This window comes from Monodelphis domestica, chromosome 8 (genome assembly GCF_027887165.1).
Source record: "Monodelphis domestica isolate mMonDom1 chromosome 8, mMonDom1.pri, whole genome shotgun sequence".
Lineage (NCBI taxonomy): Eukaryota > Metazoa > Chordata > Mammalia > Didelphimorphia > Didelphidae > Monodelphis > Monodelphis domestica.
This window is the reverse complement of record NC_077234.1, coordinates 88,833,932-88,860,502: the sequence shown is the minus strand read 5'-3', so window position 1 is coordinate 88,860,502 and position 26,571 is coordinate 88,833,932. Positions and strand designations below refer to the sequence as shown.

Here is a 26,571-nt window from a genome sequence, read left to right as displayed (position 1 = left end):
AAAAAAGCAAATAGCTTCTTCACAGCTATGAGGGTTGATGGCATTATCATATGAAATATATTTGCGAGTACAAGATATACTCCTCTAGTGTGATGTTAAGCTGGTATAATGTAACTAATTGGAACAGAGCCTGGAGGTTTAGAAAAATAAATCTTGACGTAAAGGGGACAAAATGCTTCTCTCAGAGGTACCTGGATGGCCTTTTATCCATTCTTGGAAGCCCTTCTAAGTGTGCAGGATGACCGTTTAGTCTTCAAAACATTGACTGGACTCAGGAGAGCTCTCCCCATGTTCCAGTTTGAGTGAGGCAGCCAATGGTTATTTGGTGAGCACCTCCAATCAGCCAAATACTGCCTCGTACCCTCTAGGCACTGAAAATTTAGAACCAAGTCCAGTTTGTTTCTTTCATCGCATAGTGGGAATGGACTTGGATCATATTAGCTTTTAATTAAACAAAAACTCACGTTTACATAATGATCAAAGGTTTACAAGGTACTTTGAGAGGCATCCTAGAATCCAGTGCATAGAGAATCAGATTTGGAATCAGGAAAGCCTAGGTGTGAAAAGCAACTTAGATGTGACTCTGGTATAATGACTTGACTTCATAAAACCTCACTTTTGAAGAAGAAAGGGAGGAGGAGAAGCAAGGAGGAGGAGGAAATAGAAAAGGAGGAGGTGGGAAAAGAAGAAAAAGAACAAGAAGAAGAATGAGAAGAACAAAAAGAAGAAGAAAGAAGAGAAAGAAGAGGAGGAGGAAGAAGAAGACATTTTCAAAGGGTTTTTATAAAGATTAAGTGAGATAAGGGTCAGGAAGGAGCCTCAATGGATTTAAGAGCCAGGTCTGAAGCTGGAGGACCTGGGTTCAAATATGACCTCAGACATTTCCTAGATCTATGATCCTGGGCAAATTACTTAACTCCCATGCCTATTCCTTACCATTCTTCTGCCTTGGAACTAATACATAATATTAATTATAAGGTAACAGTTAAAAAAATTAAGTGACATGAGGCACATAAAGTTTTTCAAACTTAAAGATGTCATATAATTATTAATAATCCTATGATGTAAGTATAATTATCAATATATATGGAAATTTTAGTTATCCTTATTTTATTGATGAAGAAACTGAAGCTAAAAGAAAGGTTGTGATTTTTCCAACAAGTATTATTATCATCCCCATTGTACAGATAAGGAAACTGAGACTCAAAGAGATGATTTGACTGGAGTTACAGAGCCAGTAAATGAGAAATCTAGGACTTGAACCTAGGATGTGATGGTAAATGTTTAACAGCCATGTCTTGGGGGTGGGGTGGGGGAGTATATACCAACCTACCTTTAAATTCAGACTGCATTATTAATATTTCCTTAAGTTTAGTCAACAAAACAATGAATCAAGCCCTAATTTACAGTCTTTGTGGATTCCAACTTGTAAATATTCTCACTGAAAATTTAACAAGCTTCCAGATGACTCAAGCACACCCCTGACTTGAACCCATTTGCTTGGTGCTCTTTCAGGTTTCCATAAGGCCTCTCCATAGAATGCTACCAGTTTGCTTGCACTTCCCTAAAATACTGATGTTTCATTTTTATTATGGTCATCTGTATATGATTTTGGTCCCCCACTGAATATAAGATTCATAAAGAGAGAAATTACATGCTATTTATTTTTTGCTCCTTAATCTCCTAATTCAGTGTCTACCATAGGGATTTGTATCTCCTGCATACTTTATACATTTTTCAGAAGTTTAATTGAGTTAAATTCTATATCATGTTTATATACCCATTTTCACCTATGTTTATTTGCTTTTCTCTTCTTTGTCTACCTCTCATGCCATCTCCTTCATGAACTATCTCCTCAAATTCCTTCGTTAGAGCAATCCCTTGCTTCTGGAATTTCTCATTTAATTCTCTTTGATCTCATGTTTATGGTTAATAATTTATTTATTGCATTATATATGTTTGTGTACATGTCTAACAAATCTCCTACTTAATGAAGAAAAATGATGGTGGCATTAAAACATAATATAACAGGAAGAACATTGATGGGACAGCTAAGCAGTTTAGTGGATTGAGAGTCAGGCATAGAGATAGGAGGACCTGGGTTCAAATCTTTCCTCAGACACTTCCTAACTGTGACCCTCAGTAAGTTTTTTAATCCAAATTGCCTACCTCTTGCTGCTCTTCTACCTTGGAACCAACACTTAGTGCTGATTTCAAGATAAAGGTAATGCTTTTTTTTTTTTTTTTTTAGAAAAAACATTGGTCTTGGAGTCAGAAAAAAACTGGATTACGGTCACATTTTGGACCCTTGTTAGCTATGTGATTCTGAGAAAATCAATTAACTTTCCATCTATAAAATGTGGAGAGTCATACCTGAGACACCTATCCCATAAGGCTGTTGTAAGGAAATTGTTTTATAAGTGAAATACAAATATTACATTAAATACTATAAAAGTAGTATATTAATATGAGCTGTTTTTTAATTGAATATATATTTTTATATTCTACAATCAATCATACATTTAGTACTGGAGAGGGACTTTACACCAATGCTCATTAAAGTGCATCACACATATCTTAATGAAACTGTCTGATTTTCTACAACAATTATTATTCACTCTATTTAAAATAATTATCTTTTAATGAAGTTGGAATATCCCTAATCTGCTGAGAGACAGTATTCTTTTCATCTTGGGATGGGGGAAGGGTAGTGGGCCAATAGAATGCTCCAAAGGCTAAACCTATTAAGTACACATATATTGAGGAGGATGAGCATGGCAGTGGGAAGAAATCTTTAGCAGGAACTATCAAACATGTAGACTATTAAGGGGAAATTCCTAGCTCAGCACAGGCACATACATGTATCCAAAATGTCATCTAGATAATGCAATGTAAATTGAATCTTTAAAACCAATATTAAAATAAAAGACACACAATTGTCTGAAAGGAAAATGGCCTTTGCTATATCTCTGAAACTCATATGGACACACCTTGACCTGAGGACACTTTCCTCACAGATTTCCCAGCTCTCAGTAGAACCCAAAAGGCTTCTTTCTGGTCTCCTTTGTATCAAGTAAAGAAGAGATAGACTATGAGAGGTAATCCACACTGTGTTGTCCTGCTCAATCAGAAGGAAGGAGAGTAGGGTCAAGAGAAGAAAATAGAAAGCCTGGGACTTTAAGTCTCACCTATTATTTTTTCAAGAAACATGCTAGAATCGATACATGCTCACCTATAGTCTCTTGAGAACAGGGGACAATACTGATCATCTACATTCCAAGCACTGCCATATCTAAAGACTGACAGAGTTATTCCCCTACTTTCCCAAGAGTTGTCAGGTTCGAATTGAAAGGCTCTTACCTTATTTATTACAGAAATCTACCCCTCAACATCGTTAATTACTCATTAGATCCCATTTTTCTGGTTGGAGCCAAGTAGACGAAGGACAAGGTATTATTATGTTCCCTCAATTGCAAATAGAGAAAAGGAAATTGGATGTCAGCTGTTAATTATAATATGGTCAAGTAGAGTTGAGCTGGAAAGCTGCAAACACACAGTAAACACTTAATAAACGTTTGTTGAATTTTAACTTATTGAATTGGAATAGTCAGAAAGGACATTCTCATTTGCATGTCATAGGAAAGCTAAGCATATTTTGAAGACAAAAACTCAAGTAAATGAAAGTGAAATGAATGAAAATATGTTTTTCTTCTAGAAGAAACAGGCTACTTTCATCTTGACTTTAAAACATTGCCTAATAATGACAAATAAAGGTTACTTGCAAAGGAAACAATCCACGCTAGCACATCATTACAAGGAATATAATTCCCTCTCCCTATCTTCATTAGAGATATAAGCTGTCAAAAGCTTAAGATTTAACCTGAACAAAAATAACAGTCAATCCTGCTCATAACATTTTTCCCCAATGGAAAAAATACTATTTTGTGTAGAATAAATAATTTCTTTTATATCCCATGCTAATGATAGGTCTTTAGAATCTCAAGCCGACCTCCTGAAAGAAACAGAATCAGGGAGCCCAGGGGATTTTTTTTGTCTTTGTCTAGCATAGACATAATGCCCAAGGGATTCCACAATGAGAAAAAGGTCATTGGGGTTCTACAGTACTGAGTGCTTGGCATCCTTGGTCGTATGATGAAATGGAAGTATGGCAACACTTTGTTTAAAACAGTTAAAGTTTATTCTCTAGTTAATTAAAAATATGTACTATGTGTTACTAAAGTATTGAAATACATACATACAAATATAGTTCCTTATATATGTGCCTCATTACCATTTTACTCCACGTGTATCCCCACTCTTTCCATGGATACGATACATATTTGTGGGAGAATGAACTCTGGTGTTATCAGGCAATACTTCATTGCTACCATTTTTACTGTGCCATTTTAGCAAATGCCTTTGCTTTAAGCTAATTGTGTATACTGGCTGAATCTAAATGGGAAGTACACAAGAGGGACTTACAAGCTATAATTTTAGGAATGGGAATCAAGGTACATCATGAAAATGCACTGAGGAGCCAACTTGTGATTGCTCGGCTGAGAAGGTAGCCTCAGACAGAGCTACACTAGAAGAGAGGCAAAGACGGTGGCCATTATGCTGAAAACGTGTGTGTAAAAATAGTGTGTGTATATATATATATACATATATATATATATGTATATATATATATTTATATCTAATATATTTATACACATGAACTCACATAATATATATTTTATGTGTGATATGTAGCCTGTTTGATTATGCATTATATATATACATCTACATCTATATCTTTACGTAGCACTACCTCAAACCTAAAAAAAGATAGGATGAGGCACATACACAAATAAATACAAGCTAGGAAATATTAAATGCAAAGAAGAAAGTAGAATAGAATAAGAAACTTTAGGAAGGACAATTTATAGCTAGGAAAATAAAGGAATGCTTCATAGGGAAAGCAGCACCCAAGGAAGACACTGAAAAAGAAAAAAAAGATCTCATGTCTAAAATATGAAGAATAAACAAATGGGGAAATTAGAAATGAAATATTTTTCTCCTCACCTCTCTCTATATATATTCTCTCCCTCTGGCTCTCTTTTTGTCTCTTTCTGTCTGTCTCCTTCCCTCTCTTCCCCTTCTGTCTATCTGTCTGTCTTTCACACACATACAAACACATGTACCTACATAAGTATATATTTCAGTACTTCAAGAATACCTAGTCTATATGTTTTAATTAACCAGAGAAGGAATTTTACCTCTTTTAACCACACTGTTGCTATTCTGCCATTTCATCAAACCTTGAGCCAAATCATCTTCAAAGCATGTCTGTCTGTGACAGAATGATTTGTTATTGTTGGGTTGCTTGTGAAAGCTGAGCTCCTGGCATGGGTTTTATTTTAGGGAAAAATTAGTTTTAAAGGAAAAAGAAACCTGATGTGAATCACATGAACTTTATAGTTGAGAACACTCTTCAACTCATGCTCAACAATTTTGACCTTTAAACACATCTTTTTGTTTTAATTCCTTTATCTCTGAATTGATATCATTTCCAGAAAAGCTCCAGTTATTAAAACTGCACATCAGAAATAATCTCACTGAATTTATTAACCTCAATAGAAACAAAAGCTGTTCCATGACAATGGGGTTGTTATAAACGCCCATCAACTCTGCCTAGTTTGGTTGAATAAAATCTAGTTGAAAGTTCTAAATATAGAAAAAGCCAGCAAAAGTCAGTGTTGTGTCTATCTTTGTAATCTGTGTTCTACTGGCAGCAGTGCTAGATTTGGAGTAAGAGGATCCAGGTTCAAATCCCAGGTTGGTTAGCATTTGTGACTTTATTATTTGATGTTGGCTGGGTCAATCTGGGTTTCAGTTTTCTCATTTATAAAAACAGAGCTCAGACTGAATGACCTTGAATATTGCCTTCTATCTCTAAATCTATGCATTTATGATTCTGCATGCCCAAGATATGTAGTACACACTTAACAAATGTTTACTTAGTTCTTTAAAAAAAAAAACAACTCCTAGCTGACTGGAGCATTCAAAGCTCAGTGGAGCAGAGTCCAGGAGAGTAGACAGAAGCTGAGTGGAGCAGGACACCACAAGGGAGCCAAGGAGAATGAGTACAAGTATGAGGATTATAACAAAACAGCTGAGTGGCTTTTGTCCCATACTGAACATTGACCCCAAATAGCAGTGATCTGTGGTTCTGGATTGGGGGGACTGGGGGTTGGAAAATAGAGTGACCCAATTGCAGGCCTTGGACTACAGTGAGATACCCAACTTCCCTCAGAGCACAGTACCAGGTCATGCAGGGCGATTGGTATTTGGATACTTAAATGCCAAATGCTGTGTGATGATGCACGGCTGATTCCACATGTATGAAGGCTATCCACTCTCAAAGGTGGCATTCCCTGTGAGCGTTTTCCAACTTACGAATGTGCATATGTTAACTGTCACCAATGCTGCTGATGGACTGAAACCTGAATTTGAAGTTGGAGATGTTATGCTGATCTGAGATCATATCAATTTGGCAGGTATCTGTGGCTAACATCCACTCAGAGGACCCAATGATAAAAGATTTGGAGAAAGGTTTCCTTCCATGTCTGATGCTTATGACTGAATTTTGAGACAGAAGGCTCATGGTATATGGAAATAAATGGATCAAGAACGACCACTGCATGAAGGAACATACATTATGGTCATTGCAGATTGTCAGTTTCTACAGAAAATAGGGGCTGATTCTGTGGACATGAGCACCGTGCCAGAAGTGAGAGTGGCTAGACATTGTGAACTTTGGGTCTTTGGATTCTTCTCCCTTATTATGAACAAATCAATATTGGACTAGGAAACCCACGAGACTAAGAATCATGAAGAGGTACTGATGGTGGGGCAGGATGCTGCCAAGAACTTGGAACAATTTGTCTTGTATTCTTGTGGAAAACATTCAGCCACCATCAGAAAAGACTTTTTGACCTCTCCTTCCCTGCTGCCTACTTTTCATTCCAGATCATGGCCAGCTTTTCATTGTTGCTGAGCCACTTAGCTTCTTTCCCTGAGGTGTTGGTAGAAGAACTGTGGGTATTTCATCTCCTTGGGATACCTACTTATCCTATTAGGCCTCCCCTCCTCCTAATGCTTTCTAATTCTCTTTTTTATTCCTTTGGTCCCTTTCCGCTAAAGCTGGATCATTCCATTGTACCTCCTAACTCATAGCCAACATTCTTCATTCCACCTCTAATGGATGTGAGGATTAAGCCCACATTACACTAAAGCTGCTGCTAATATTTTGAAAGGACTACTACTCTTACATTCCCTGGGGCATGTTCTCTGCCATCCTATGACTTCTGAGACTTTAGTCCCAGCCTAGTGTGTTTTACAAATAGTACTATACAGCAATAAAAAGATAGCCAGAAAATAAAACAAACAAACCTGTGATTTTGAGGGAGCTTATGGTGAGAATTTCCTTTCACTAAGAGCTCCATTTGAAAAGATGGCTTCTCTGTTTTCTATAGCTCTGACATTAAGAAATCATAGAGAAATGTCATGACCTGTAAATATATTGGTTCAGATTGACAGTTGATCTCAAAGTCAGGAAAGCCTAGATTCAAGTCTTCTCACTGATAGATAGTAGCTATGTGACTCAGAGCAAGTCACCTAGAGAGATCTAAGTGACGCACTGGATAGAGCACTGCTGTTAAGAACTTCCCTTTACTAATGCTAAAGAAAGTCACAATCTTAGAGAGATGTCTAGGAGTCCTGAGAGCTTACATCATTCTTGTCTGGTCTTTGCAATAACCCAGTGAAGTCAATAGTGATTATCCCTATTGTATACATGAGAAAACTGAGGATGAGAAAGGGTAATGACTTCTCTGGGGTCCCTCAACTAAGGAAGTGTCTGAGGCAGAGATTAGAAGTGGATCTTCCTGACTCTTTAAGTCTAGTGCTCTATCCAATGAAATCCATGTAGGTAGCTTGCTCAAGGTCACATTGCAGCTATCTATCAGAAACTCGTCTTGAATCTGGAACTTCCTGCCTATGAGATCATCTGCTATGCAGTGCTGTCTCAAGCTGAAGAACCAATATGTTCAGAGATCATGACATTTCCTCATGATTTCTTACTGTCAGAGCTGTAGAAAATGAAGAGAAACTGTCTTTTCAAATGGAGGTCTTGCCTAGAAATGAGCTCTGTATAGAAACCAACATCCTTGGAGAGGATTCTATAATTCTGAAAATGTTCTGATTCACACTGGACAAAAAGATGAAGAAAGCAAAAGATTTGTATTAAAAAAAAAAGAACTTCCAAGGCAGCAAACCTAAAAGTAGGCTTTAATTATCTCCAGAATGCTCAAAGAGCCTTTTCTAAGGGCAAAACATTGTTTGTTCTACTGGTTAAAGTACCTCTAACATATGGTCTCCAAGAGACCTTTGATCATGTCTCTCTCTTTTTGGTCTATTAGGAATATTTTCTCCACTTCCTTTCCTGAAGAGTCAACACACAATATTAAACCTCCTGTCAGTAGAGTCTAATTAACAAACTGACTGTAGAAGATCACTTACAACATAAAATATTAAATCACTCCAAAAACTAATATTCTCTTCACCTCATAAATTAAAATAAGCAAGAGATTTAAATGAAATTAAAATTTGACACATATCACCCTAAGCTTCTCCTCCTCCAAGAGATAGAATACTCCCAGCAGTGTTTAACAATTACAGAAATGGAATGCAGTGACCAGACACGAGCTGGCCACTTTACCCTCCTGGTAGCAGTTCTTAAGTGGAACTTCAATCTCTCCTGCCCTTGATCTCAGACAGTCTTCACAAGTCATTCTAAGTTCATATCCAAAACCCATCACTTATATATGTTTTTATTCCTCGATGCAGGGCTGTTGAGGGGCTCGGTTCTGATCCCATTGGGCTAACTGGTTGTCATTTATCTGCTTGGTGTGTTTGGGGCGTAATTGGACAGAAATACTAATCTGTTTGAAAAACACAAAGGGCTGTTTGATATTATTGCAAGGAATGATTAATCAAAAGGAACTTGGTCTTCCAGTAGAAAGCTAAAGTTGAGGTCATTAGTAGGGCAAAAGCAGGAAGCGAGCTTTGCCTACAAAAATATCTCACAGGTTTTTAAAAGCAATAACAACTCTATTTCCATTTATTTTCTGGATTTTCATCTTAAAGAAATATTGTATCAAATGAGCTGAAGAAATACTATCTTATTTCTAAAACTGCTACTCATTTTCCCTTTTCTCTCCACAACTCCAACACTCCCAATTTTGGGAGACACTCATAAAGAGTTCTCATGCAGAGACTCAGGAAGTATCAACGATTTCAAAGTAGAAGGAATCTGAGAGGTTATCTAGTTCATATGCCATCCCTCATTTTATGAATGAAGAAACTGAGTCTTAAAGAGGTTAACTGACTTGCTCAAAGTCACATAAGGAAGGTAAAGGGGCTGGGATTTGAACCCAGGTCATCAGATTTCATATCCAACATTTCACTGAACCATACTATGGGAGGAATTGTTGCATTGTTGGTAGGGAAACATAGAGAAGACTTTAAGAATCATCCCTTCCCCACTCTCACCAATTCGCTATCCCCAAACCCCAATATCCTTGATAATGGTTAAGTTTGGTCCAGTTGAGTGACAATCACATGGAATGGTACAGATCATTGTCTTAGATTAAGGGAGTGGATTAAGGGAACTCAGATTAAGTTGGAAGGGACTAAACAAAGCAAAAGAAGATGGATTCCCTGCCTTTAGATTGGGTAGATGAAAAAATACATGGCACTAAGACATCAGAAACACATTAAATGTCAATTAACAAAGTGTGAACTATAAACAAGTACTAAGGTGCCAATGTGCAAAGTAATGGAAGCAGGTTAGAGTGAACCTAGTAAGGTTTCCTGGAGACAGTGATGACAGAATAGGATTTTGAAGGAAGAGAAGGATGTGGTTGATTGTATAAGAGGGAAAAAATCATGATGAGCATGTTAAAAAATGCCCATAGAATAAGGAGATTTTGGTTAGCTGATTCCAACAGAATTCATGGTAAGAAATGAAGAGAAATAAGTTTTATATGACCATCATTGACTGAGGGCATTAGAGGCTATTTTGAGGGGGTTGGGTGTATCCCCCAAATTAAGAATTAATTATGTAGTCTCTAGTAGTGTTTGCTAAATATGTATATTAATCGTCTCACTCCAAAGGAAGTTCTCGACTTTTGAACTGCTTACAATCCAGCCCCTTTCTACTTTTCCAGTCTTCTGATATTTTACTCCCTCCAATGTGTAAACCTCAAATTTCCTTAGACTTATAATTGTTGAAAATTTCACCATTGGGATATTTCATACTTGGAAAATTTCTTACTGATAGTCTATTGGAATGGGAACTCCATTGGCATGGGAGGTTCCTTCTCTTCCCTTCTTAAGATTACTTTAGGACAGAAACCCTTTGCTGAACAATGGAAAGGACTTTGACCTATGCTTAAGCATAGAACAGGAATTTCTTTGAGTCTTGATTGATTTTAGAATTGATACAATGGAGATACTCCACCCTATTCAGTCCTAATAGGATTGAGTAAGGGCTGCAGCCTAGATCAAAATTTAATTATTCCAATCTCTACCATACTCAAGTTAACAGGAATTAGAAAGGGCTGGAACAAAGGAGTAAAGATTTAATCATTTGAAAAATATGACCTTCAACAGACATGTGCAAAGGCCAGAAACCTCTGGGCGGTCCTGGGTTAAGCGAGAGCCTCCATTGACAGGGAAATTGATGAAGAGTGATTGGTAGATGTGAGGACTGAGGGGAGGCAACTTGGATGGTGTCCTTAAAGATAGGAGGGTCTGGAGACTCAGGGGGAGGATTGAGTTTTTGGTCGTTGTGGTTCCTGGGCTCTGAGGAAGCTTGCTCTGAAGGAAGCTGAAGGTGGGGGCCTCTGAGACTGTTTCTCCATTTTGGACACGTGAGTAATAGGGACTGATCTCCTTTCTTTGCCCCAGCTATCTAAGGGCTTGGGCCTTTTGGCCCAGCCTAAACAGAAGGGGTATTTAAGCCCTATTCCCTTCTCTCCCCTTTCTCTCTCTATATATATATCTCTAATTCCTTTCTTGCTCCTATTGTAATTAAACTCCAAAAAAGGCTGACGGCTGACTTGAGTTTTTCATTTAGGAATTACATAGCTGATTCCTTGGCGACCTTAAATTAATATATATCAGTCTTTTAAAGTGATTCCCTTGTAACATTGTGGCTGACCACACGGGAGTCTAAAGAATCCTCTCAATAAAACTTTTTCCTTGCCTTTTTACTATACTGTTTCACCACTTAGTCCTTTTTTTTAAAAAAAAAAAAACTTGGCTTAAAGACACAGCTGCTAGAACACGTGAGTATAAAAAACTTTTTCTCTTTTCTCCTTAAGTTAAATTGGAATCAGCAGTTTTTTCTTTTTCTTCCCTTTAATCTTAAGGGACAGCTGGGTAGCTCAGCGGATTGAGAGCCAGCCCTAGAGGCAGAAGGTCCTGGGTTCAAATCGGACCTCAGATACTTCCCAGCTGTGTGACTCTGATAGACAGAAAACAGCTGTTTTTAAATCTCAGCAACAGGACTCTAAAGTCCTGGCTGGAAGAACTGTTTCTAAATATCCTTTCCCTTAAGGAACAACTTCCTGGATTAAAAAAAAAAAAAAAAAACCCTGTGGAAAGTTTGTTGCTTTGCCCTGCTCCCCACGTGTTTTGTGAAATTACAAAATATACATATAAAAATGAGTACTACATTCTTTGACAATTATATGGCACCTGAAGAAGTAGGGGCATTGAGGAATGAAGGATACCTCCAAATTTTTATATTAATAGGTACTGTCATTTTTGTACTCCTCAATACTATATTTAGAGATGAAAAAATAAAAAATATTGAGGATAAAATAAAACAAAATGAGGATAAAATAAAACAAAATGAGGATAAAATAAAACAAAATGAGGATAAAATAGAAAAAATTGAGGATACAATAGAAAAAATTGAGGATACAATAGAAAAAATTGAGGATAAAATAGGAAATATTGAGAATAAAATAGAAAAACTTGAGGATAAAATAGGAAATATTGAGAATAAAATAGGAAATATTGAGGATAAAATGGGAGATATGGAAGATAAAATAGGAAAAATTGAGGAAAAAATGCAAGCCCAATTAGAAGATCTAAAATGTTTCTTACAGGATCAATGGGCAAACACCCACTCTACCAGAAACAGACCTGTTTTTGAACCTTTGAATGAGGAAATTTCCTTCCCTGAAATAGAGATGGAAAACACCTTCCCTATAGCCCAGTTAACAGACTGCTTCTCTCGTGCAGTGCAAATCTTGTCTGAATTTAATCCCCAAAACCCTTCCCCTGCAATCCCAGCTTCTCATGTTCCTTCTCCTACAGAAAACCAAATTCCAATGCAAGGGAGATCTTGTCCTCCTAGAGAAACCTGTCCTTGTCAAACTGACCCACAGGTGCAAAATTCAACTAGAGGCCTGTTTCCTCTAAGAGAAGTACCTGAAATAGGACGAAATGGGGATGTGGTGACTTTAAGACATAGGATACCGTTTACTCCCCAAGAAATAAATGAATTTACACGAAATATCCCCACATATGAACAAGATCCTTTTCTAGTAACAAAAAAGATGGGAGACATATTTTTTCAATATAATCCGTCTTACAAGGACGTTGAGAGCTTACTACAGGCTTTTTTAAGTGAACGTGAAAAAAATAAAATAATTGCTCATGTCAACAAAACCCGGGGGCGTAATGCAGCACATTGGCCATCTCAGGATCCCGAATGGGACTATAATAATCCTGAGGACTATCTACAACTATACCGTTGTAGAGAGGCCATCCTCACGGCCATGAAGGAATGTGCGGACAGTACAGATAAGTGGATGGAACTGGAAAAAATTAAGCAAAAGGAAAACGAAACACCCTCCAGATTTATGGACAGAATTATCGAGTTTGGGGACAGATACTTAGATTGGGACTTAAATAAAGAGAATAGTATAAGACAAGTTAGAAGAATATTTGTAAACAATTCTTGCAAAGTAATTAAAAATTATTTTAAAACACAATGCCCAAGATGGTCAGATATGGACCTTGAAGAATTGCGAAAAACAGCTATATATGTTTTTAAGGGAAACGAAGAAAAGGAGAAAGAGAATAATGATGACATGGAGGAAATGAAGAAAAAAATGAGATGTGTAATAGATAGGATAACTAAATTAGAAAGTGGGCATGATAATGAACCAATGACAATTGCCCCTCTCCAGAAATCCAATTATCAATCCATTACTTGCCACTTCTGTGAGAAGAAGGGCCACAAAATGATGGAATGTAGAACCTTTCTTAAGATGTTTGGAAGGAATACACAGTTTAATAATGGTTTTAGAAATAATAACTATAGAAATTATGATAATGGTTATAGAAACCAGAATTCTAGAAATTATAATAATGACTATGGAAATAACTATAATGAATATAGAAATAAGAACTTTAGAAACCAGAATTATAGAAATAGGAATTGGGAATTTAATGACAATGCTCAAATTGAAGAAAATTTTAATGATAATACTCAACAATATATGAGAAATGGCGCTCATCCAAAAAGTACTCGAGGTACTAATGACCCTCAGAGAGGTGCCCTTCAGGGGGGTGCCCAAGGAATATCCCAAACACAATGATGGTGCCCGGGGGGGGGCTGGGGCACAGGAATCAGAGGATACAACCTTTGATTTCCCAGACCCTGATGTCCTACTACCCGTTGTCCCTATCCACTGCCCTCCCCATACTAATGAACCCCATGTTACCTTAAAAGTGGGTAACACCTATTATGATTGTCTATTAGACACGGGAGCTTCCTGGTCTGTATTAAAGAGAACACCTGATTTACAATGTTATTCTATTGGCTCAGAGAATGTAATGGGAGTATCAGGAATAACCCAAAGAGTTAAAAGACTTCCTCCTAGAATGGTGTCTGTAGGACCCCTAGAGGTACAACACTCCTTCCTTTTGATGCCTGACTCCCCTTTAAATTTGCTGGGGAGGGACCTTCTATGCAAACTCAGAGCCACAATAACCTGCTCCCCAGATGGCTCATTATCATTAGAAGTACCAGAGGAATCTTTAAAATTACTCCCTGTACTTCTCTCGGAAAACCAGGAGGCAAAAGAACCTTCCATTTTTGAAATACCTAAAGATATACCAGAGTCTCTTTGGGCCACATCTTCTTCTGATGTAGGCTTACTTAAATCTGCTGTTCCTGTGCAGATAAAAACTAAATCTAGCCCACCTCCTTCTATCCCTCAGTATCCCCTCTCAAGGGAGGCAATTGAGGGAATTACACCAGTTATTAACTCATTAATAGAACAGGGAATAATAATCCCTTGCAAATCTGAATACAACACGCCCATCCTGCCAATTAAAAAACCAAAAAAAGGACCCGATGGCAAACACATCTATAGATTCGTACAGGATCTAAGGGCAGTGAATAATCACGTTATAAAGAGACACTCCGTAGTTTCTAACATACATACTATTATTTCATCTATTCCTAGCACAGCTACATACTTTACAGTAGTAGACTTGTGTTCAGCTTTCTTTTCCATACCAATACATGAAAACTCCAGGCATATTTTTGCTTTCACCTGGAAGGGCTCACAATATACCTAGTGTCGGCTGCCACAGGGTTATGTCGAAAGTCCGAGCTTATTTGAGCAAATTTTGAGCCAAGACACAGACAATATAACATTTAAAAATAGCAAATTAATCAAATATGTAGATGATCTACTCTTGGCTTCAACAGATGCAGAAACATGTCAAGAAGATAGCAAACACCTTCTTTTGGAATTGCACAAAAGAGGACATAAAATCTCTAAGGATAAAGTTCAATGGTGTCTCCAAAAAGTAGAATATTTGGGATTCATCTTGACTGCGGGTGCTCGTTATATTTCTCCAAAACGAATTGAGAACATTCAAAAATTGAGTGCTCCTACCACTAAGAAACAGCTGAGAGCAATTTTAGGAGCAACAGGGTTTTGTAGACAATGGATTCCATGCTATGGGGAAATCACTAAACCCCTTATAGCATTAACAAAGGATTCGGTTCCTGAACCCCTCAAATTAGAGCCTGAACACTTGTCAGCTCTAACAGATCTGAAAAAGGCTATCATGTCTGCCCCTGCTCTAGGCATCCCAGATTACAACAAGCCATTTACTTTATATGTGCATGAGCGAAGAGGAGTAGCCTCTGGTGTGTTAACTCAGACTTTGGGACCTTCTCAGCGCCCAATTGCTTATTATTCTGCCCAACTAGACCCAGTAGCAGCAGGAGCACCACCATGCCTTAGAGGAGTAGCTGCTACAGCCTTACTAGTAACAAAAACCGTTGATTTAGTATTGGGATGTCCATTAACAATAATGTGCCCACATGAGATTGAAGCATTATTGGTAAAACATAGAACACAGGCATTCTCGGATCAGAGAATTACAAGGTATGAAATAACCTTATTAAATAGTGAAAATATTACCTTGAAACGCTGTTCAACTCTTAACCCTGCCACCTTGCTTCCAGATTTACCCACTTCAGGAGAACCACTACATAACTGTGAAACATTAGTGTCCATGGCAGAAAAGCCTCGAGATAATCTCTTGGACACTCCCTTAGAAAATGCAGATCTGATTTTATTTACCGATGGTTCCTCTTTTATGAGGGATGGCATGCGTTACACTGGAGCTGCCGTAGTCTCAGAATTTGCCACTGAATGGTCAGCTTCACTACCTTCTAACATTAGCGCTCAAGGAGCAGAACTCATAGCTCTAAAACAAGCTTGTATAATTGCCAAGGATAAAAAGGCAACAATTTATACGGATTCTAGATATGCTTTCGGCATTTGTCACTCAGTCGGGATGCTATGGCTCCAAAGAGGATTTTTAACCTCAGCTGGAAAATCCATAGCTAATGCAGAAATTATTAATGAAGTTCTTTCTGCTCTCAAACTGCCTAAAGCCCTAGCTGTAGTTCATTGCTCTGCCCATACAGGTGGCTCTGACCCTGTCTCTAGAGGAAATGACCGAGCAGATGCCGCTGCAAAACTAGCAGCCATAGAAGGACCTGGATTAATTTTAACATTAACAACCACTGATAATTTAAATTTATCACTCTCCTATAATGAAAAGGAAGTGGAAAAATGGAAACAAAAATTTAAAGCAAAACAAATTAATGGAGTATGGGTGTCACCTGAAGGAAAACCCCTGCTCCCTAGAAGTTTCTATAACCAAATTTGCCAATCTATTCATAAAAATGGTCATTTTGGCACCCAGGGCATTGTGGACTCTGTCAAGAGAGTATGGATAGCCCCTGGTATAACTACTGTAGCCTCTAAAGTATGTTCAGCCTGCCCTATTTGCCAGGCATATAACCAACATGCATATCGTGGAAAAGCCTTTGGGGGACGTCCTCTGGCTTACACACCTTTTGAACACCTACAGATAGATTTCATAACAATGCCAAAGGCTGGACGTTATAAATTTTGTCTAGTAATTGTAGATTAACTAACCAGATGGCCAGAAGCATTTCCTACGACCCGAGCCACAGCAGATTTTGTTGCAAAGATACTTTTAAAAGAAATTATTCCTCGTTTTGGCCTACCAGCACGTATTGACTCCGATAGAGGGAGTCATTTTACCGATTCTGTCTTAAATCAAATATATTCTTGCTTGGGGATAACTCCAAAATTCCATGTTCCATATCACCCCCAGAGCTCAGGCCAAGTGGAGAGGATGAATAAAGAACTTAAGACTATGATTGGCAAATTATGCACTGAGACCCATTTAAAATGGCCTGAAATTCTCCCTCTGGCCCTATTTTATCTTAGAAGCAGGCCTAGAGGAGACTTACATATTTCACCGTTTGAGATGCTTTTTGGACATCCGCCTATACAGGCTAAGCCTTTCTCCCCGGCTTATACATCGCTATTAGGGGGAGATATTACTATTGCTTCCTATATACAGGAGTTACAGCACAAACTACGTGAACTTCATGAATCCGGAGCTGCAGTACAAGCTGGACCATTAGACTTTTCTCTGCATGACCTGAACCCAGGAGATAAAGTTTATATCAAGAATTTCAAGCGAACTGGAGCAACTGAACCTTCATGGGAAGGACCATTCCAAATATTATTAACTACTCCAACATCTATAAAGATTGGAGAAAGAGACTCTTGGATTCACTGTTCACATGTGAAGAAAGCATCTTCTGCTGAGACTGATTAACTCTATCTTATCATATGAATTGTGACTCTATCTTATCATAAGAATTGGAGATAATAATCCATAGACAAATGGATATTTTTTTTCAAGAATATATTGAATTACTGATTTTTTTCTTATTTTTTCTTATTTCTTTTCTTTTATTTTTTTATCAGAATATTTGATTTTTTTTTCATTTTTGTACTGAAGGTACACATAATTAATATTAATTTTTTTTCCCTGCAGTAATACAAGTTAATATATATACTCTTGCTATAATATCAATATATGCCTAAAAGCTTTAAACTATGGGAACCTGCCATTTATTGATAAAATATTATAGGACTGTGATTAATGTTTGTGTCTGATTCCAGGAAAAGGGATAAAAACAAGGAGCACAGACTAAACCTGAATAGTGCCAATAGAGCACACATGAAATATTAAAGTGAGACTCAAGGTTGCGACACTTAACTTATGTTTAAGTCGTAGGACTTCCTTGTATCTACACTCCTTTTGAAATACTCAAACAAGTACAAAGCTTGACTATCATGCTGGCTCCCTATATCCCTGAGGAAAAAATCAGACAAGGGAATGACATTTCCCCATCAAAATAGAATTCTAATTCTTTCTTTCTTATATTATGGCAACTTCCTGTAGTCTTGGCTACAAATGGCTAAGTGAAATATTACTGCATTCTGTCCTACATACTTGTGGGATAGAAATTACTTTAAACTGGACCTATACAAGGTCTATTTTGAGTTTTTCTTATGTTTTTGATTATTTTTTCTATTCTTTTGATAATTGACACATACAACCCCATAACTGAACATTGCATTCTGAGCTAAACTTGATATTTTTTTTTTAATACTTACTTCAGGGGGGATTGTATTTTAATTTAAAATCTAAGAATTTTTGAATTTTTTTTGTTTGAGATTTTATTTTTATAAAAATCCAAGACTTTTGTTTAAGATTTTACTTTTATAAAAAATTCAAAGATTTTGATTTTGTTCAAGAAAAGATCTTCAAGAAAGAAGCTTGAAACTTTTATATCCAGAGAATGAACTGTTGCAGAAAGATGCCAAAAACCTACACTTCATCAAGAAGATCAAGAATGAACTTTGGATGTGATTGATTGGACTGAACTTTTGATTGAACATTTATTGTAACATTTATGCCAAAAGGGACTGCCCCTAATTTGGCTTTCTGTCAATGCGCCTAGCAAACATTGGTTTTGCTTTCTTTTCTTTTCTATTTCCTCTCTCACTATTCTAATTTCTCTTAGAAAATTGAATATTGTGTATATCTTTAGTTAGAAGTGAATTTAGAACTACAAAATGATTATGTTAAATGATCAATGGGGAGACTAGTCTCCCAATGATCATCAGGGGGGATTGTAAACCTCAAATTTCCTTAGACTTATAATTGTTGAAAATTTCACCATTGGGATATTTCATACTTGGAAAATTTCTTACTGATAGTCTATTGGAATGGGAACTCCATTGGCATGGGAGGTTCCTTCTCTTCCCTTCTTAAGATTACTTTAGGACAGAAACCCTTTGCTGAACAATGGAAAGGACTTTGACCTATGCTTAAGCATAGAACAGGAATTTCTTTGAGTCTTGATTGATTTTAGAATTGATACAATGGAGATACTCCACCCTATTCAGTCCTAATAGGATTGAGTAAGGGCTGCAGCCTAGATCAAAATTTAATTATTCCAATCTCTACCATACTCAAGTTAACAGGAATTAGAAAGGGCTGGAACAAAGGAGTAAAGATTTAATCATTTGAAAAATATGACCTTCAACAGACATGTGCAAAGGCCAGAAACCTCTGGGCGGTCCTGGGTTAAGCGAGAGCCTCCATTGACAGGGAAATTGATGAAGAGTGATTGGTAGATGTGAGGACTGAGGGGAGGCAACTTGGATGGTGTCCTTAAAGATAGGAGGGTCTGGAGACTCAGGGGGAGGATTGAGTTTTTGGTCGTTGTGGTTCCTGGGCTCTGAGGAAGCTTGCTCTGAAGGAAGCTGAAGGTGGGGGCCTCTGAGACTGTTTCTCCATTTTGGACACGTGAGTAATAGGGACTGATCTCCTTTCTTTGCCCCAGCTATCTAAGGGCTTGGGCCTTTTGGCCCAGCCTAAACAGAAGGGGTATTTAAGCCCTATTCCCTTCTCTCCCCTTTCTCTCTCTCTATATATATCTCTAATTCCTTTCTTGCTCCTATTGTAATTAAACTCCAAAAAAGGCTGACGGCTGACTTGAGTTTTTCATTTAGGAATTACATAGCTGATTCCTTGGCGACCTTAAATTAATATATATCAGTCTTTTAAAGTGATTCCCTTGTAACAAATGCACTCTAACAAATGCACTCTATAATCCAGCAACACCAGCCTTTCTGTTGTTACCCACATATAATACTCCATCCCATGACTTCCTGCCTTTTCTCTGGCTGCCTTCCATGCTTAGAATACAATTCCATTGGCTATCCCCTATTCCTGGAATACTGTCCTCTTACCCACACCTCCTGTTTTCCCTAGCTTTCTTGTAGACTAAGCTTAAATCTCACTTTTATCAAGAGGCCTTTCTAAGTTCCCTTCATTACGAATGCCTTCACTCTAAATTACCTTCTATTTATAACACATGTATACTTATACATAAATATACGTGTATGTGTATATGTGCAGATGGATTCTTTGGGTCATCAACACTTAGCAGTGTCTGAACATATTAAGCACTAAATAAAGGCATATTGGCTGACTGAAGGAAGAGACTTAAACTTAGTTTTCTTTTGCATATTCCCCTAGCATAGTTGAGTACAATCTTTCTATCTACCTACTTACCTACCTAACTTCCTATCTATCCATCTGTCTGTCTGTCTATATTTCTATCTATCTATCTATATATCTATCTATCTGTCTGTCTGTCTGTCTGTCTGTCTGTCTGCCTGCCTGCCTTTCTGTCTGTCTGTCTGCCTGCCTGTCTGTCTATGTCTCTGTCTGTCTATCTATCTATCTATCTATCTATATATCTACCTATCTATCTATCCACCTTTCTATCTCTCTGTCTGTCTGTCTGTCTATCTATCTATCTTTCTATCTATCTGTCTGTCTTTCTGTCCACCTATCTATGTCTCTGTCTGTCTATTTACCTATCTATCTATCTATTTATCTATCTGTCTGTCTATCTATCTGTCTGTCTCTCTATCTATCTTTCTGTCTGTTTGTCTATCTATCCATCTAGCTTTGCACACACATACACACACATTAGAGATTTGTTGATTAATTGATGAATTAAAACTGTTTCCCCTACACACTTCCCAGTCAAGGAAGATATCTTGATAGCACCATTAAAATAGCCATAGAATCTTTCAAGCTCTGAAAGTTCTTAGAGATCAAATTTACTCTTAACCTCACCACTTTACTAATGAAGAAATTCAGGCCCAAAGAGGAGAAGTGATTTTCTTGCTGTCACACAGCCAAGTTTAGTATCAGAGTGAACACTGGAACCCAGGTTTCCTGTGTCCCGGTGTAGTGCTTTTTTATAGGCAACTGGCTAGGTGATTTATGGGACAGCTAGGTGACTCAGAGGATATAGAGTCAGTCCTAGGGATTCATCTTCTTGAGTTAAAACCTGACCTCTGACACTTATTAGCTGTGTGACCCTGGGCAAGTCATTTTGCTGTTTTTGCCTCAGTTTCTTCATGCATAAAATGAACTGGAGAAGAAAATGGCACACCTCTCCAGCATCTTTACCAACAAAACCTCAAATGGCGGCGATGAAAAAGCAGACACAACTGAAAATAAGAATAACAGCAAAGGTGGTGCATAGCAAATGGAGTATTGGATTTAGAGTCAGGAAGATTGAATTCATATCCAGTCTCAGAAACTTATGAGCTGTTGTGACATTCAGCAAGTCATTTAACTTCTGTCTGCCCCAGTTTCCTCATCTGTAATATAGGAATAATAATAGCACTCATCTCCCAGAACTGTTTTGAAGATCAAAAGAGAAAATGTGTGTTAAGTGTTTTGCAAACCTTAAAATACTAAATAAATACTAGATATTATTATTATTATTGGTTATAGTAAATCAGGTTTTCTAACTGAATGTTCACGCTGTTCCTTCTTCCAAGAGTAGATTTCAAATATCTCCCATCTCATTTTCTCCTTGCCAAAATCCCACCCATCACTGAAGGTCCATCCCAAGGTTTCCATTCTCCAAGAAGCTTTCTTTGATCTTTCTCATCAGTGCCCCTCTCTCTCTCCTCTGAGCACCCGTGCCACCTTGCATTTGTTACGTAGCTATCTGGCATTTCATCATGCTGAGACTTTCCTATTCATCCATCCTACAATGCCACAAGGTCCATGAAAGTGGAGGACATGTTTTATTCTTCTTTGTATCCACACAATACCTAGTACAAGCTCAACAACTCCTCATCAAGTGAATGAATGAGTATTCAAAGATGAAGTTATTTATGTGCTTAAGGTGGCTGAACAGACCAATCATTTTGACAACAGTGATTTCTTGAAAATTGCCTGTTTATATGCAAGAGCATTTTTCTTTTGGGGAAAAAACACAAAGAAAGCCAGGTACTCCACAGGAGCTACAATGGATAGAGTTGGAACTGAGGCCCTAGTGATACCAGCCTGGCACTCAAAGGTAAGAACCCCTCTGCCAAAGAGGCATAGAAAATTGATGCAATTATCCAGCCATTATTCCTAATCACTTCAATTCTCTACTTTATCCTGGCAACAGCAACTGGCCAAGTATTTACCAACAAACTTGAACCCTTGTATTCTTCCTGAAACTCTTCAGCCTAAGGACCTTTCTGAGAGCTTCCAAGATAAAGTCCACTCATGTCAGCCTTGGGCCCCACAGTTTATGTTTCTTGGCTTCTTCCTTGCCATTTGCCACTTCCATTGGAGGCTAGGGAAAAATCAAGTGGTATGATTGGCCCTTGGCCACATTTTTATGACAGCCTCGCTGCCGGAGTCAGAAAGAATTATACAGTGACACAATCTGCCACTAGGCTTGACTATAGAACTGCCAACTGTCAGAGAAAGGGCAAAACTGAAGGGGGAATGGAGGAGGGAAAGGCAATTTTTATGCTCTTTATGGACAGTAAAATAACATGCCAAAATGGGATACACACTGCTTGAAGTGAAGTCAGTCTGAGATGTATTGTGACAAACTAAAGTGGAAAGTGATTACTCTTGAACAATACCAGTTCCCCAGCAACGTCAACTTTGGAATGGTTCATTGCTAGGAAACAATCTTTGTTCTCTCATGGTCATTTGAGAGGCAGCAAGCGTGGCTGGTGCGGAAGGCTCCGGAGAAGATCCAGGAGCAAATCTTGCCTTAGACACTTATTGGCTATGTAATCCCAGGCAAGTCATTTAATTTCTCTGAGTCTCAGTTTCCTCATTTGTTAAATGAAGGGAATTAGACTCAATAGACTCTATGTTCCCTTCTGGATCTACAATACTAGGGTCATTTTAATAAATTCAAACAGAATCCCAGGGGTAGTAGGAAACAATAACAGCACATATCTCCCTCTGTACCACTAGACTTCTATTTTCTTTTGAAGAAGATTAATACTCATTCATTTCAATGTTGTGGTAAGAAATATGGACACCTAAATCAGATATTTTTAGAATGGACCCCATCAATAAACTCAACCCAACACCAGCCAACTTTGTAAAGATAGAAACACCTCTAGAAATATTTGCCTTCAAGGAAAATGGAAAAGCAAAAAGAAGCCATTGGCAGGAACTGTGGAGAAGTGAGAAGGTGGACAGGGAGAGCGTCTTAGAATGGGAGGGGGGTAACTTTATGCCTCTCTTTGAGCTTTATATTTTGAGGAAGAAAAAAAGACCAAGACAAATGATTCTGAAAAAAAATCACAGCTTGGAAATATACTGGGAAACATTTTTGACCATGTTTACATCTTTCTAGAAACAAGCTCTTTAATCTGTGGTAAAATCCAGGACACAACATGGCACACTATAGAAAGAGCAACGATCTTAAAGTCAGGGGAATTTGGTTCAAGAAATAGCTCGGCCATTCTTTTGTGACTTGGAGAAAATAACTTGTGTTTTCTCAGCTTCAATTTTCTTATCCCTAAAATGGGAACAGCTATATTCCTATTTCCTCAAGCATTATGAGGAAAACACTTTGTAATATACTATATACATCTTAGTTGTTCTTATTAGTAATGAGATTTGAAGGTTCAAAAAACAAAGCAAAGACCATCAAGATCCAACTTTCTTTCCTCCTATTGGTCTACTGTTCTAGGATTCCCTGGGGTTCAGAGAAGCCCTAGGTCACATATATCTGTACAAATACGGAACAAAGCTTCCTTAGGAACTGTGTGCAGAAGGACTGTAGGACCCATTTCTGTGGACTTTTCTGGAATTGAGACCATGGAGGAGGTATTTTGTCTGCCTGCTATGGAAGAAATTAATTATGAAATGAAAGTGGCTTTTCATCATAAAGAGGGAAAGGGAAGAGAAAAATTAGTAAGAAGACAAGTTATAAAAATAAAATCAGAGGCAGCTAGATGGCTCAGTGGATGATAGATTGCCAGGCCTGGAAAATGAGACCTAAGATAAAATCTGGCTTCAGACATTTTCTAGCTGTGTGACTCTAGGCAAGTCACTTAACCCTTATTGCCTCGACATTGCTGCCCTTATGTCTTAGAATTGATTTCAAGGTAAGGGAGAAAAAGAAAGAAAGAAAGAAAGAAAGAAAGAAAGAAAGAAAGAAAGAAAGAAAGAAAGAAAGAAAGAAAGAAAGAAAGAAAGAAAGAAAGAAAGAAAGAAAGAAAGAAAGAAAGAAAGAAAGAAAGAAAGAAAGAAAGAAAGAAAGAAAGAAAGAAAGAAAGAAAGAAAGAAAGAAAGAAAGAAAGAAAGAAAGAAAGAAAGAAAGAGAAAAAGAAAGAGAACGAGAGAGAGAACGAGAGAGAGAGAGAACGAGAGAACGAGAGAGAGAGAAAGAAAGAAAGAAAGAACGAAAGAAAAAGAAAGGAAGGAAGGAAGGAAGGAAGGAAGGAAGGAAGGAAGGAAGGAAGGAAAGAAGGAAGGAAGGAAGGAAGGAAGGAAGGAAGGAAGGAAGGAAGGAAGGAAGGAAGGAAGGAAGGAAGGAAGGAAGGAAGGAAGGAAGGAAGGAAGGAAGGAAGGAAGGAAGAAAAGCATAAAAGAATTTTTTTAGACAAAAATGATATTAAAATGCAAAAAAAGAAAAGGTTGAATTGATTCATAAAAGGTACCTGAATAGAGGGGGAAATAGTAGCAGGAGAGATTCTAGAGATGTATGATATCAGCAACTATTGCCTCCTTTCCAATGGCAGATTCTTCATAGAATCATAGCATGGTTGGAGTATAACAGGAATGTGGGGTAAATTTAGTCTTTAGAATGATATTAATGCAGGTCAAAATTTGAGAAGCTCATTAGGCACAGAGTGGAAAGAGCTGATGTATCTAAATGGCACAGATCCAATGAACTCATTTTTTACATTTGAGTTCTCCTCATTTTGTAGGGAAGAAGTAAATCCTAGTAGTTACAATGGAAAACTTGGAATAGGGAACATCTGTGTTCAAATACTTACAATCTATATGACCATGGACAAGTCACTGCATCTTATCCATAAAAAGACACTTGTCCAGGGTCATTGAGATAAAGTCACTCTGATCTCCACGGCCAAGTCCAATACTACTATGCCACCCTACTTCTTGGTCCAAACACAATTGTGTGTATTGACAAAAATCAACACAATTCCAGGAGATCAATAATAATTTATAAAGGGGGAAGCTGGGTAGCTCAGTGGATTGAGAGCCAGGCCTAGAGACAGGAGGTCCTAGGTTCAAATCTGGCCTCAGATACTTCCCAGCTGTGTGACCCTGGGCAAGTCACTTAACCCCCATTGCCTAACCCTTACCACTCTTCTGCCTTTGAGCTAATACACAGGATTAACTCCAAGATGGAAGGTAAGGGTTTTAAAAATAATAATAATAAATTTATAAAGAATCTACTGAATACAAGAGGATTTCACTTGTAAGACCTAGTATCTAGCTCACAGGTTTGCTGAAAGGTTCAAGGCTGATAATGTATGTGAAATACTTTGTGAACTTTGGGGCTCTAGATAAAAGTTTAATCTTATTTATGAGAAGTACGTAGGAAAATGATTATTCCATTTGTACTAGTTTGAAAATGAGAGACAAACCAGTAATTTTGATGATGGTCAGTGGTGGAATGCTCACCCACACGTGCCCCTACATGGTACTTCACCTTTAGAAACCATTAGCCCCCCCCCAAAAGAAATGAAACCAAAAACCCACTTGTAGACTCTGACACTGGCTTTAATTAAGAAGTACTCTTCCATTCTATGGGCAATTTGGGAGAAAAAAAGAAAGCTTAGATGAGCCATAACCTTTCCAGATTAATCACTCTGAAGTGTTCTTGTTTCTTAGTTGAGCTTTCACACTGTGGAAGTAACTTTTTTTTTTTTAATTCTGCAAACACTGATTTAGGTCCAACCTCTGCCCTTAAAGACATTTAAGCAATTACCAGTCATTTCAATGGGTTGCTGAAATGGGCCAAATGCATGTGAGGGAGAGAGAAAAGGAGAGTCACCCACATTGCTTATTGGCAGAAAGGCTAGGGGAGGTCACTGAAAGTACACTTTTTCTTCTCCCTTAAATTCCTGGGCTGTGGTGACCCAATCACTCCGGGAGGTAGCAGAGGTAGACATAGACATAATTGGCCCTTAAGAAATTGTTATTGAAGGAATGAATAATGAATGACATAACTGGACAAGTGTGAGAATCAAGGCTGCACAGAGCCATCTCCCAGCTCTTTTTCCTTCCTCATGACCATGTCCCTTCCTCACCAGGGCTCTCCCATTCTGAACTTCTCAACAGTAGAGATTGTTTTCATTTGTTAAAAATTCTCCTAAATGCCTCCCAAATTAGGCAACCATGTGGTAGAGTGCTGGGCTTGGTGTCAAGAAAGAAGACTCTTCTTGATGAGTTCAAATATGACCTCAGACATTTACTATCTGTGTGACCCTGGGCAAATCATTTAGCCCTGTTTGCCGCTATTTTCTCATCTGTAAAATGAACTGGAGAAGGAAATTGAAAACCATTCCAGTTTCTTTACCAAGAAAACCCGAAATGATCTGGTCTCAGACACTTCCCAGCTGTGTGACCCTAGGTAAGTCACTTAACTCCCATTGCCTAGTTCTTACCACTTTTCTGTCTTGGAATCAATATACAGTATTGATGCTAAGT

At 37.9% G+C, this 26,571-nt stretch overlaps 1 pseudogene; it reads left to right on the top strand.

The window, feature by feature from the left end:
- The window catches only part of LOC100619575 (purine nucleoside phosphorylase-like), a 50,995-nt pseudogene extending 43,956 nt beyond the window's left edge, over positions 1–7,039 (top strand).
- The last annotated feature ends 19,532 nt before the right edge of the window (positions 7,040–26,571 follow it).